This window comes from Bos indicus, chromosome 21 (genome assembly GCF_029378745.1).
Source record: "Bos indicus isolate NIAB-ARS_2022 breed Sahiwal x Tharparkar chromosome 21, NIAB-ARS_B.indTharparkar_mat_pri_1.0, whole genome shotgun sequence".
Lineage (NCBI taxonomy): Eukaryota > Metazoa > Chordata > Mammalia > Artiodactyla > Bovidae > Bos > Bos indicus.
In genome coordinates this window covers 34,337,854-34,349,100 of record NC_091780.1, presented here as the reverse complement: position 1 = coordinate 34,349,100, position 11,247 = coordinate 34,337,854, and the positions used below count along the sequence as shown (strand labels likewise).

Sequence of the window (11,247 nt, the reverse complement as noted above, 5' to 3'; positions counted from 1 at the left end):
CTAAGTCGCATCAGTCGTGTCCAACTCTGTGCGACCCCATAGACGGCAGCCCACCAGGCTACCCCGTCCCTGGGATTCTCCAGGCAAGAACACTGGAGTGGGTTGCCATTTCATTCTCCAATGCATGAAAATGAAAAGTGAAAGTGAAGTCGTTCAGTCGTGTCCAACCCTCAGCGACCCCATGGACTGCAGCCCACCAGGCTCCTCCATCCATGGGATTCTCCAGGCACCAGGTATGCCCAAAAAGCACTAAATCTCTTAACTTGGGTTATCTGGTTTTCTTTAATTAACAATAATCTTTTGATGTTCAGACTACCTGCCCTTTGTTGCAAAACTTCTCTATAACATGGCTCCTCCCCCTACCGGCTCGGAGCAGTTGACTCGGGGTCACTTGAGAGCTGTCTTCCAGGTTGAAGTCCTAAAAATTTCTACAGATAAACATTAATCTCAACTTTTAGATTATGAATATTTTTTAAGTCAACAGTGGTTTGGATATAACACAATGTCTTTATAAATTCTACTATTGGTGATATTGTTAAGTCTCTACGTTGATGCACACTTGGGTTATTTCCCAGGTAGACCTATCAGGAACAGTGCTGCCATGAGTATTTTTACCTATGTCTTTTGGTGAGCATACGTATGCATTTCTGTTCCACACATAGTTAGGAGAATTGTTAAGGTATAGGATAAATGTGGAAAATCCCATGGGCGGAGGAGCCTGATGGGCTGCAGTCCATGGGGTCGCTAAGAGTCAGACATGACTGAGTGACTTCACTTTCACTTTCCACTTTCATGCATTGGAGAAGGAAATGGCAACCTACTCCAGTGTTCTTGCCTGGAGAATCCCAGGGACGGGGGAGCCTGGTGGGCTGCCATATATGGGGTCGCACAGAGTCAGACACGACTGAAGCGACTTAGCAGCAGCAGCAGCAGCAGGATAAATGTATGTTCCACTTAATACATGTTGTCAAACAGACTTCCCAAGTTGTTGTTGTTCAGTCAGTATGTCGTGTCTGACTCTTTGCAGCCCCATGGGCTGCAGCACACCAGGCTTCCCTGTCCTTCACCATCTCCCGAAGTTTGCTCAAACTTATGTCCATTGAGTTGGTGATATCATCTACCCATCTCATCCTCCGTTGACCCTTTCTCTTCCCTCCCTCAGTCTTTCCCAGCATCAGGGTCTTTTCCAGTGAGTCAGCTTCTTGCCTCAGGTAGTCAAAGTATTGGAGCTTCAGCTTCAGGATCAGTCCTTCAATGAATGTTCAGGGTTGATTTCCTTTAGGATTGACTTGTTTGACCTTCTTGCTGTTCAAGGGACTCTCAAGAGTCTTCTCCATCACCACAATTTGAAAGCATCAGTTCTTTGGCACTTACCCTTTTTGGGGCTTCCCTGATAGCTCAGTTGGTAAAGAGTCTACCTGCAATGTACCTGGGTTTGATCCCTGAGTTGGGAAGATGCCCTGGAGAAGGGAATGGCTACCCACTCCAGGATTCTGGCCTGGAGAAGTCCATGGACTGTATAATCCATAGGGTCACAAAGAGTCGGACATGACTGAGCGACTTTCACTTACCCTTTTTTAGGGTCCAACCCTAACATCTGTACGTGACTACTAGAAAAACCATGGCTTTTACTATGTGGACCTTTGTCAGCAAGGTGATGTCTCTACTTTTGAATACATAGCCTGGATTTGGCATAGCTTTTCTTCCAAGGAGCAAATGTTTTTTAATGTTGTGGCTGCAGCCACCATCCACACTGATTTTGGAGCCCAAGAAAATAAAATCTGTCATAGTTTCCACTTTTTTCCCTTCTATTTGCCATGAAGTTAAATAAGCAGGGTGACAACATACAGCCTTGACACACTCCTTTCCCAATTTTCAACCAATCCATTGTTCCATGTCCAATTCTAACTGTTGCTTCTTGACCCGCATACAGGTTTCTTAGCAGACAGGTAAGGTGCTCTTGTGTTCCTATCTTTTTAAGAATTTTCCACAGTTTGTTGTGATACACAAAGGTTTTAGCATAATCAATGAAGCAGAAGTAGATGTTTTTCTGGAATTCTCTTACTTTTTCTATGATCCAGTGAATGCTAGCAATTTGTCTCTGGTTCCTCTGCCTTTTCCAAATCCAGCTTGTACATCTGGAAGTTCTCGGTTCACATACTGCTGAAGCCTAGCTGGAAGGATTTTGAGTATTACCTTGTTAGCATGAGAAATGAGCACAGTAGTACGGTAGTTTGAAAATTCTTTGACCTTGCACTTTTTGGGGATTGGAATGAAAACTGACCTCTTCCAGTCCTGTGGCCGCTGCTGTGTTTCCCAAATTTGCTGATATATTGAGTGCAGTGGGAATCCCTGGTGGCTCAGCATTAAAGAATCCACCTGTAATACAGGAAACTTGCAGGAGATGAAGGTTCGATTCCTGGGTCAGGAATATCTCCTGAAGAAGGAAACAGCAACCCCCTTCAGTACTCTTGACTGGGAAATCCCATGGACAGAGGAGCCTGGTGGGCTACAGTCTGTGGGGCCTCAGAATTGGACACAACTGAGAGACTCAGCAATGACAACTGAATGCAGCACTTTAACAGCACCATCTTTTAGGATTTTAAGTTGCTCAGCTGGAATTCCATCATCTCCACTAGCTTTGTTCATAGTAATGCTTCCCAAGGCCCACTTGACTTCACACTTTCATCGAAATGTATGTGTCCTACTTTCTTCACATCCTTGCCAGCACTGGGTGTGGTCAAGTCTTTTTCATTTTAGCCTTGGGTATGTAGTAATATCTCCTTTTGATTTTTTTTTTTTTTTTTCAGGTTCTCCTCGCTGAACTAACTCTGTCTTCAGGAAGGCGTGGAAGGCGGCCACTCCATTTTTACTGCTCAGCAGCAAGTCAAATGACTCTTTCCATCCCAGCACGTCTTCTGAGAAGTTTTTGCCTTCTTTGCTATGTTTACTGCCCCACTCGAACTTGCCAACACTCCCGGTATCAGAGCCCAGTTCTGACTTATGAAGAAAGATCCCCAGCCGTGTCTTGAATTCTTTGGCTCTCTCCAGGCAGGAGGTGGGGAAGGCGGCCAGGGTCCGACACATGGCTACGGATGCAGGGCAGCACGTCTTGGGGACGATGGTAGCGGGCTCCAGCGGGCACCACAGAGCGCGAACACAGAGGAAAGGCGGCCAGCGCCTGTCTGGGTTTACTCCTCCTTTTGATTTTAATTTACACATCCCTTATGACTTATGAGCAGGAGTATATCTTCAATTTGAATTTTGTGTGAAATATCTGTTCATGTATGATTCAAGTTTGTACTTCAGACTCTTCTACTGTAGAATTAAAAGGGTAGCTATGCAGGTAATGAGTCTTCACAGAAAGAGGTCCTAAAGATGAAAAAGAACTTCGCTGCTGCTGCTGCTAAGTCACTTCAGTCGTGTCCGACTCTGTGCGACCCCATGGACTGCAGCCTACTAGGCTCCTCCATCCATGGGATTTTCCAGGCAAAAGTACTGGAGTGGGGTGCCATTGCCTTCTCCGGAAAAAGAACTTTGCATCAGCTCAAACCCAGCCTTATCAACATCAGGAATGATGCAGCGGGATTCTAGCATAAGACATTTAACTCTAGAAAACCTCAGATCAGTACCCAGGAAGTAGACAATGGGTTGGACACATGATAATGTGGGATCTTCAAGGAAAAGCCACTGGCTGGTAGCTAGTAGGCTCACAATGAGTCATCTGGTATCCTAGAAACACCAGGACTTCAGGGTCTGGTTCTCAGCCACACGAGCTCAGAAAAGAGCTTTGGCTGACTCAGTGAGTCAGAAATTAATGTGAAAATCAGAATGCTGATGTACTAATTCACACCATGAACCAGAATTGCCAAGCATTCCAGTCTCTGATTAAGACATTCACTCCCTATAAGAAAACAACTTGGGAAGTCAAGTATAATCAGAAGGCTGTATAAGCTGGAAGCAGAGAACCAAAATGGGAGGGGGAGGGTGTCAGGAAAAGCAGGAGTGTGCTTCCAAGACCCTCATAGTAAAAACGCATGTGATATTGGAACTGGACAGGATATGACTTTGGACTAGACCTCCCTGTCCCCAGCCAATGCTCAGATGAACACTGACCATGTCCCTTTAGAGACTCTCCTTTTTTCAGTCTTTCCTGTGCTGATTAATTCCCTTTCTGATTGACTCCTTCTTCTCTGGATACACTGAGGACATTTGTTGGCTGTCTTCATATCGTCCATTTCCCCAGCTCCTTCTCCAGAGGTCCCTGGCCCCCTTTCAATAGGCTATACTTTCCATGGAGAACCTGATCCTTGGAATTCCTGGAATGGTTCCACCCTAGACCTAGCTTTAAGCTCACCACCTGGGCCAAACCAATCAGTGCATTCCATCCTCTGAGCCCAGTGATGGACTAAGCATGTCAGCTGCAGATGCTGGGATCCTGATACTCTGTATTATCCACTGGGCATGAATTAAAAAGCTTGTAACCTTGCAAGTTGTCTGAGGACCACAAGGGGAGTCAGCCTCAGGTTATTTTGATATGGAGGAAGGCAGGGTGGAGAGCGGAGAGCAACTGGATTCCTTGTGATTTCTTAAGCCACTGAATCAAGCAAGTGCAGCCTCTGGACTTTTCAGATCCTTGAGCCAAGATATCCCTTTTCTTGTGTTAAACAGTTCATATTGGTCTGGCAGATCTAATTACTGTCCAGTATCAAGTATCCTCTTCTTCTTTACTAATAGAACCCTCTTTTTAGTCATAGTTTAAAAATATTTATCTCCCTTACTCCCCTGGAGCTAAGGGTGGCTGTAGCCAAGAAGATACTACTGAAAGTCCCTGGGTAGTGCTTCTGGAAAAGTGATTTATTTCCTGAATTTTTTTTTAAAGAGGGCAGATTCAACTGGCTCATGCATTCTGCCTTTCCCAACCCCCTTCTTCCTGTCTTCCATGCAGACACAATATCCAGAAGAGAGACAGCCAACTTGTGACCTTGCAACAGAAAGACACACACCAAGGATGGCAGGACTCCCTGGTGGCTCAGATGGTAAAGAATTTACCTGCAATGCAGGAGACCTAGGTTTGAGCCCTGGATCGGGAAGATCCCCTGGAGAAGGGAAAGTCTGCTCACTCTGGTATTCTTGCCTGGAGAATTCCATGGACAGAAAGACCTGGAAGGCTACAGTCCATGAGGTCTGAGTCTGATGCAACTGAGCGACTGATGTGTTCACTTTTAAGGATGGCAGAAAAGGAGAGAAGGAGCCTGATTCCTTGAGCAGCTGCATCAGTTCCCAGACTGCCTGCCTGTCTCAGACTCCTTGTAATAGGAGAAAAGTAAACCTCATATGGATTTGGCCACTTTGTTGGGTTTCTAAACACAGCCAAATACAGTTCTATCACTCAGAGAATTCAGTACCCTGAAGTGGGATACTGCAGGTAACATAATCTGAAACGTGAACTTTGTTGAGTGGTAGAGATGAGCTTTTGGGCTTGGAGGGTACATGCATTGCAGACTGGAATTCCAATGACTTTGTTGTGTAGTGGTGGAACACATGGTCAATTTGCTCTTCTATGGGAGATACCCCACATGCCAACCTATTCTGCTGTGTTAGGGGAAATAGCTGGAATGATTCAGAATGTTGGCACATGCTGGTGACTTCATTCCATTTTCAACAAAGTCCTGAAGGAGATCAATGAGCTAGTTTTATCCAGCTTGAAGAAAAAAAAAGAAGGAAGTACCACTTCACTAAGGAAGACTCTGCTTAGAGCCTGCTATCTCCTTTGAGATCCCATAATTTGGGATAATCTGATCCTATTGGGATAATTTGATGATTCTTTAACTTGGAGATTGAAAAATATCATTGCATCTGTTCTCCAAATAGGAATGTGACATCCAAGAAATAGCTTAGAAGATGAGACTGGTGTCCTGGGCTTTTCCTAAGCACCTTCCTTTAAAAATCACTGCTCCACAGGAGATTGGGATTGACATATATATAGTACTATGTATAAAATGGGCTTCCCTGGTGGCTCAGATGGTAAAGAATCTGCCTGCAATGCAGTAGACCCGGGTTTGATCCCCTGGAGAAAGAAATGGAAATCCACTGCACTATTCTTGCCTGGAGAATTTCACGGGCAGAGGAGCCTGGCAGGCTACAGTCCATGGGATTGCAAGAGTCGGACACAACTGAGCGACTAACACACACATACTTAAAATAGATAACTAATGAGAACCTACTGAATAGCACAGGAAGCTCTACTCAATGCTCTGCTGCTGCTGCTACTAAGTTGCTTCAATCATGTCCAACTCTGTGTGACCCTATAGACGGCAGCCCACCAGGCTCCTCTGTCCCTGGGATTCTCCAGGCAAGAATATTGGAGTGGGTTGCCATTTCCTCCTCCAGTGCATGAAAGTGAAAGTGAAGTCACTCAGTCATGTCCGACTCTTAGCGACCCCATGGACTGCAGCCTACCAGGCTCCTCCGTCCATGGGATTTTCCAGGCAAGAGTACTGGAGTGGGTTGCCATTGCCTTCTCCGACTCAATGCTCTATGGTGACCTAAATGAGAAGAAAATCCATACAAGAGTGGATATGCATATACGTATGACTATTTCACTTTACAGCAGAAACTAACACATTGTAAAGCAACTATACTCCAATAAATTTTTTTAAAAAAATCTAAATGTCCATCAACAGAGGAATGGCTAAAGAAGATGTGGTACATATACACAATGGAATGTTACTCAGGACTAAAAAGGAACGAAATAGTGCCATTTCCAGAGAGGTGGATAGATCTAGTGACTGTCATACAGAATGAAGTCAGAAAGAGAAAAACAAACATTGTATAATATCACTTATATGTTGAACCTAGAAAAATGGTACAGAAGAACTTAGTTGCAAAGCATAGATGTAAAAAACAAATTTATGGATATCAAGAGGGAAGGAGGTGATGGGATAAATTTGGAGACTGGGATTGACTTATACACACTAGTATGTATAAAATAGATGATGAATGAGAACCTACTCTATAGCACAGGGAACTCTCCTCAATGATCTGTGGTGACCTAAATGGGAAGGAAATCTAAAAAAGAGGGTATATGCATACATGTAATTGATTCACTTTGCTGTACAGCAGAAACTAACGTGACATTAGAAAGCATCTATACTCCAATTAAAATTAACTAAAAAAAAAAAAAAGAATCACCATTCAACAGAAAAAGCGGGGGGTGGAGGTGGGGTGTCTGCAAAGAATTCTCTTCATCTAGAGCCCTTTCCTTCCAATTGTCTCTTGTCAGTGAGCATTAACTTGAAGGCCAGAAGAATAAGCAGAACACAGAGGCCAACAGATAATAGAGGAAGATGTTTAGGTCCATGGACTGTGACCTCACAGGAGCTTCAGCTGTGGTTACTCACACAAAGGATTGAAGAAGAGGTAAATAGACTGGAAGCCTACAACATTTTTGAGGGAATCATATCCCCAAAAATGAAAATTTAAGGATCTGACCAGCAAAACTTTATCATTTTTCAACCCAAGGTCCCCGAACACACACAACAGAAAGGGCATCCTCCCCAAAATTTACTTCAAATATGGTTCAAGAGGGTAATGCATAAGAAGTCATTCTAAAGAAGATGGAGGGACTTCTCTGGTGGTCCAGTGGCTAAGACTCGGCACTCCCAGTGCAGGGGGCCTGGGTTCAATCCGTAGTCAGAGAACTAGATTCCACACACCGCTGCTAAGAGTTTGCATGCTGCAACTAGGGGTCCTGTGTGCCGTAGCAAAGACCAAAGGTCTTGGGTGCTGCCACTAAGATCCACTGCAGCCAAATAAATAAATACTTTTTAAAAACAAGATGTCTATTTTTAAAAAAGATGAAACTTGGACTATGAAGCACAATCGATAAAGTTCTTCCCAGGGAATAGGTTGTCTGAGTAAGGAAATTACTATCAAACGAGGCTTTTCCTGTCTAGCAGAATTTGGTATTTGCCATAGACCTGATAGTCTCAATAGCTTTGATAAGTTCCCCATTCTTCCCTTTCCTTCTCCATTATTATATATGGACATGTTCGGGGAAGATAACTTGGCTTTTAGTTCATGGGTTACTGGACTTGGTGTGAGGATTCACACCAGGGCTAATTGGAGAAACTTCCAATGAACTAGAGATTCTGGCTTTGGGGATGGATGCAGTGTCTGAGTGAGACATCAGAACTGTCTTCATTAGCGAGGGAGTACGTTCTGTATTTGGGAGGATAGATAGCCAAAAGGGTGGGCTGTGGGAGTTACTCCTTTCTTTCTACCCAACAAGCATTTTCCATGTCTTCTTTACCATCAGAACTCTGAATTTGTTTAGAAAAGCCATATGCCAGCTCAAAATGACAGCAGAGTTTTCCAGCCATTGAGACTTAAGCAAACTCTGCCAAAGATATCTGGAAAAGCTTTGCTTTCTGGTTATAAGTGTCACCACTTCTCCCCTTTTTACTTATTTCTCCTTTTCTTGCCTGGAACTAAATGGGAAGTTGAATCTTCAGGAAATAGTGAAGAGTATCAGAAATGGTGAATATTTGAATAAATATCAAAGATTACTTCTCCCTCTTGATTTCTTTAAATTGCATGTGGCTATTTAAAAATAATGTGGGGGAAATTTAAAGAAATAAAAATAATGTGGGAATTTCTCTTTCTAGGCTCTGAAACTTCTTAAGTAGCTTTGAAGATTTGATGTGTTCCCCTATGAATTCTTCTGGGCCCTGTGAATTCTTGAAGAGTAATTATTTATTTTATTTAAATTTTTAATGTTTATTAGGGTAAATTTTGGCAAATAATATTTTCCTAGGAAGTTGTCTATTTATGCTACATTTTCAGATGTGTTTGTTCTAGACTTGTGAAAAGTAGCTTCCTAAGATTTTTAGGTATTTAAACCTCTGTCTGCTGGGGCAGGCTTAGTTCTCAGAGCTCATGTTATGGGCCTCTTCCCCTGGATTGATTCTTGTTTTTTTTTCCCAGCACGGCCCCCAAACACCAGTCTCCACTTCCATCCCACACAAAGAAACCAAAGAAACCAAAACTGACTCCTGCCTCCAGGCCAGACAAAACATCTCCTCCGAACTTGACGTCTCCTCCGAACTTGCTGAAGGAAGAAAAGGAACGGCAAGAAGCAACTGAACATATTGATGGGGTACAAAATGAAATAGACAGACTTAACTAACAAGCCAGTGAGGAGATTTTGAAAGTAGAACAGAAATATAACAAATTCCGCCAATAATTTTTTCAGAAGAAGTTGGAATTGATTGCCAAAATCCCAAATTTGGGGGTAACAACATTTGTTAACCATCCGCAAGCGTCTGCACTGCTTGGGAAGGAAGATGAAGAAGCACTGCCTTATTTGACAAGCATTGAGACTTATTTTGAAGATATTAAATCAGGAATTTGAAGATATTAAATCAGGTTACAGAATAGATTTTTATCTTAATGAAAACAGAAAATTATTTTCACTTACTTTGAAAATAAAGTTGTCTCCAAAAACTTTCATCTACATGAGAGTGGTGATCTATCTTCGAAGTCCACTGAAATCAAATGGAAATCCAGAAAGGATTTCACTAAATGATCAAGTCAAATGCATAATAAAGCCAGCAGGAAGAAACAGCATGAGGAACCGGAGAGCTTCTTCACCTGGTTTATTGATCATTCTGATGCAGGTGCAGATGAGTTAGGAGAGGTCATCAAAGATGGTATTTGGCCAAGTCCATTACAGTGATACTTGTTTCCTGACATGGGTGATGAGGAAGGGGAAGGAGAAGAAGATGATGGTGACAATGAAGAGGAAGAAGGATTGGAAGATATTGATGAAGGAGATTAGGATGAAAGTGAAAAAGATGAGGCGGAGGAAGATGAAGGAGACCAGGACTAATGGGACATGGATGGATTCCAACCTTCCTTTTTAAATTTTCTCCAGTCCCTGGGAGCAAGTTGCAGTCTTTTATTTTCTCCTCCTGTGCTCAGTCACCCTGTTTTTAAGGTCTCTTTTCTCTTTTATACCAAGGTTCACAACGTATTTGGGAATACCTTGAGCAGAGTTCAATGGGAAAGGAATTTCTACCCCTTTCTATCCAAATTCATTTTTATCCCTTCCTGTCACAACAAAGGCTATAGAATCAACACCACCATGCTGTGTGGGAAAAAAGAAAAAGCTTCTGCTCCCTTAGCTCTGCTGGAAGCTGGAGGGTCCTAGGCCTCTGTGTGACAGTGCATAGAATTCTAGCCTTTCCCCCTCCTTTCTCTGCATATTGTGCTCAGAGATTACATTGTGTCTCTATGTGAATACGGACAGTTAGCATTTACCAATATATATCTGTCTACTTTTTCTTTTTCAAAAAAGAAATAAAAACTTTTTAAAAATGGGGTTACAGAAGGTCAGCAAAAGGTGGGTTTGAGATGTTTGGGTGGGTTAAGTGAGTATTTTGACAACATGGCTACTCCTTTGGCATGTTAAATTGTGATGTTTAACGGATGTACTTTCAGTTTCAGATGACACTTTAAAAAAAAAAAGTCAAAGTGAAAGTCACTCAGTTGTGTCCGACTCTTTGCAACCCCATGGACTACACAGTCCAGGGAATTCTCCAGGCCAGAATACTGGAGTGGGTAACCTTTCCCTTCTCCAGGGGATCTTCCCAACTCAAGGATCAAACCCAGGTCTCCTGCATTGCAGGTAGATTCTTTACCAGCTGAGCTACCAAGGAAGCCCCTCTTTTAAAACAAAATTCTCTCCTAATGACTTGAGCCCTGCCACTAGATGGGAGAATCAGCAGGACCTGTAGGAAATTAGGTGCAATTGACATTGCCTATTGTAATTTTGTTCCTGTATATTTTTAAATGTTTATTTTTGCTTCACTGAAAAGTAAAAATGATGCTCAGTTTTAAATGTTAAAAGTGTACAAGTTGCTTTGTTACAATAAAACTAAATGTGTTTTTAAAATTTTTAATTCTTCTGTTTCAATGGCTATTTCCTCCTTGTCATTTCTTATCTTGCATATTTATGCCTTTTCTCTCTCTCTCTTTTTTTTTTCCTGGTTATATTAGCTAGTAATTTGTTGAGTTGACTTTTTTCCTGAGAACCAGCATTTGGATTTATTTATTCCTTTTAGCTTTTTTTCTGTTTTCTAACTTATTAATTTCTGCTTATATCTTTAATAGTTCCTTCATTCTGCTTTCTTTTGGTTTGCTTTGCATTTTTTTAGCTTTTAAATTGATTTTAATTTTACTTAG

At 42.3% G+C, this 11,247-nt stretch overlaps 1 pseudogene; it reads left to right on the top strand.

Moving 5' to 3' along the window:
• Nucleotides 1-3,085: 3,085 nt before the first annotated feature.
• On the top strand, nucleotides 3,086-9,892 carry LOC109575201 (protein SET-like; annotated as a pseudogene).
• The last annotated feature ends 1,355 nt before the right edge of the window (nucleotides 9,893-11,247 follow it).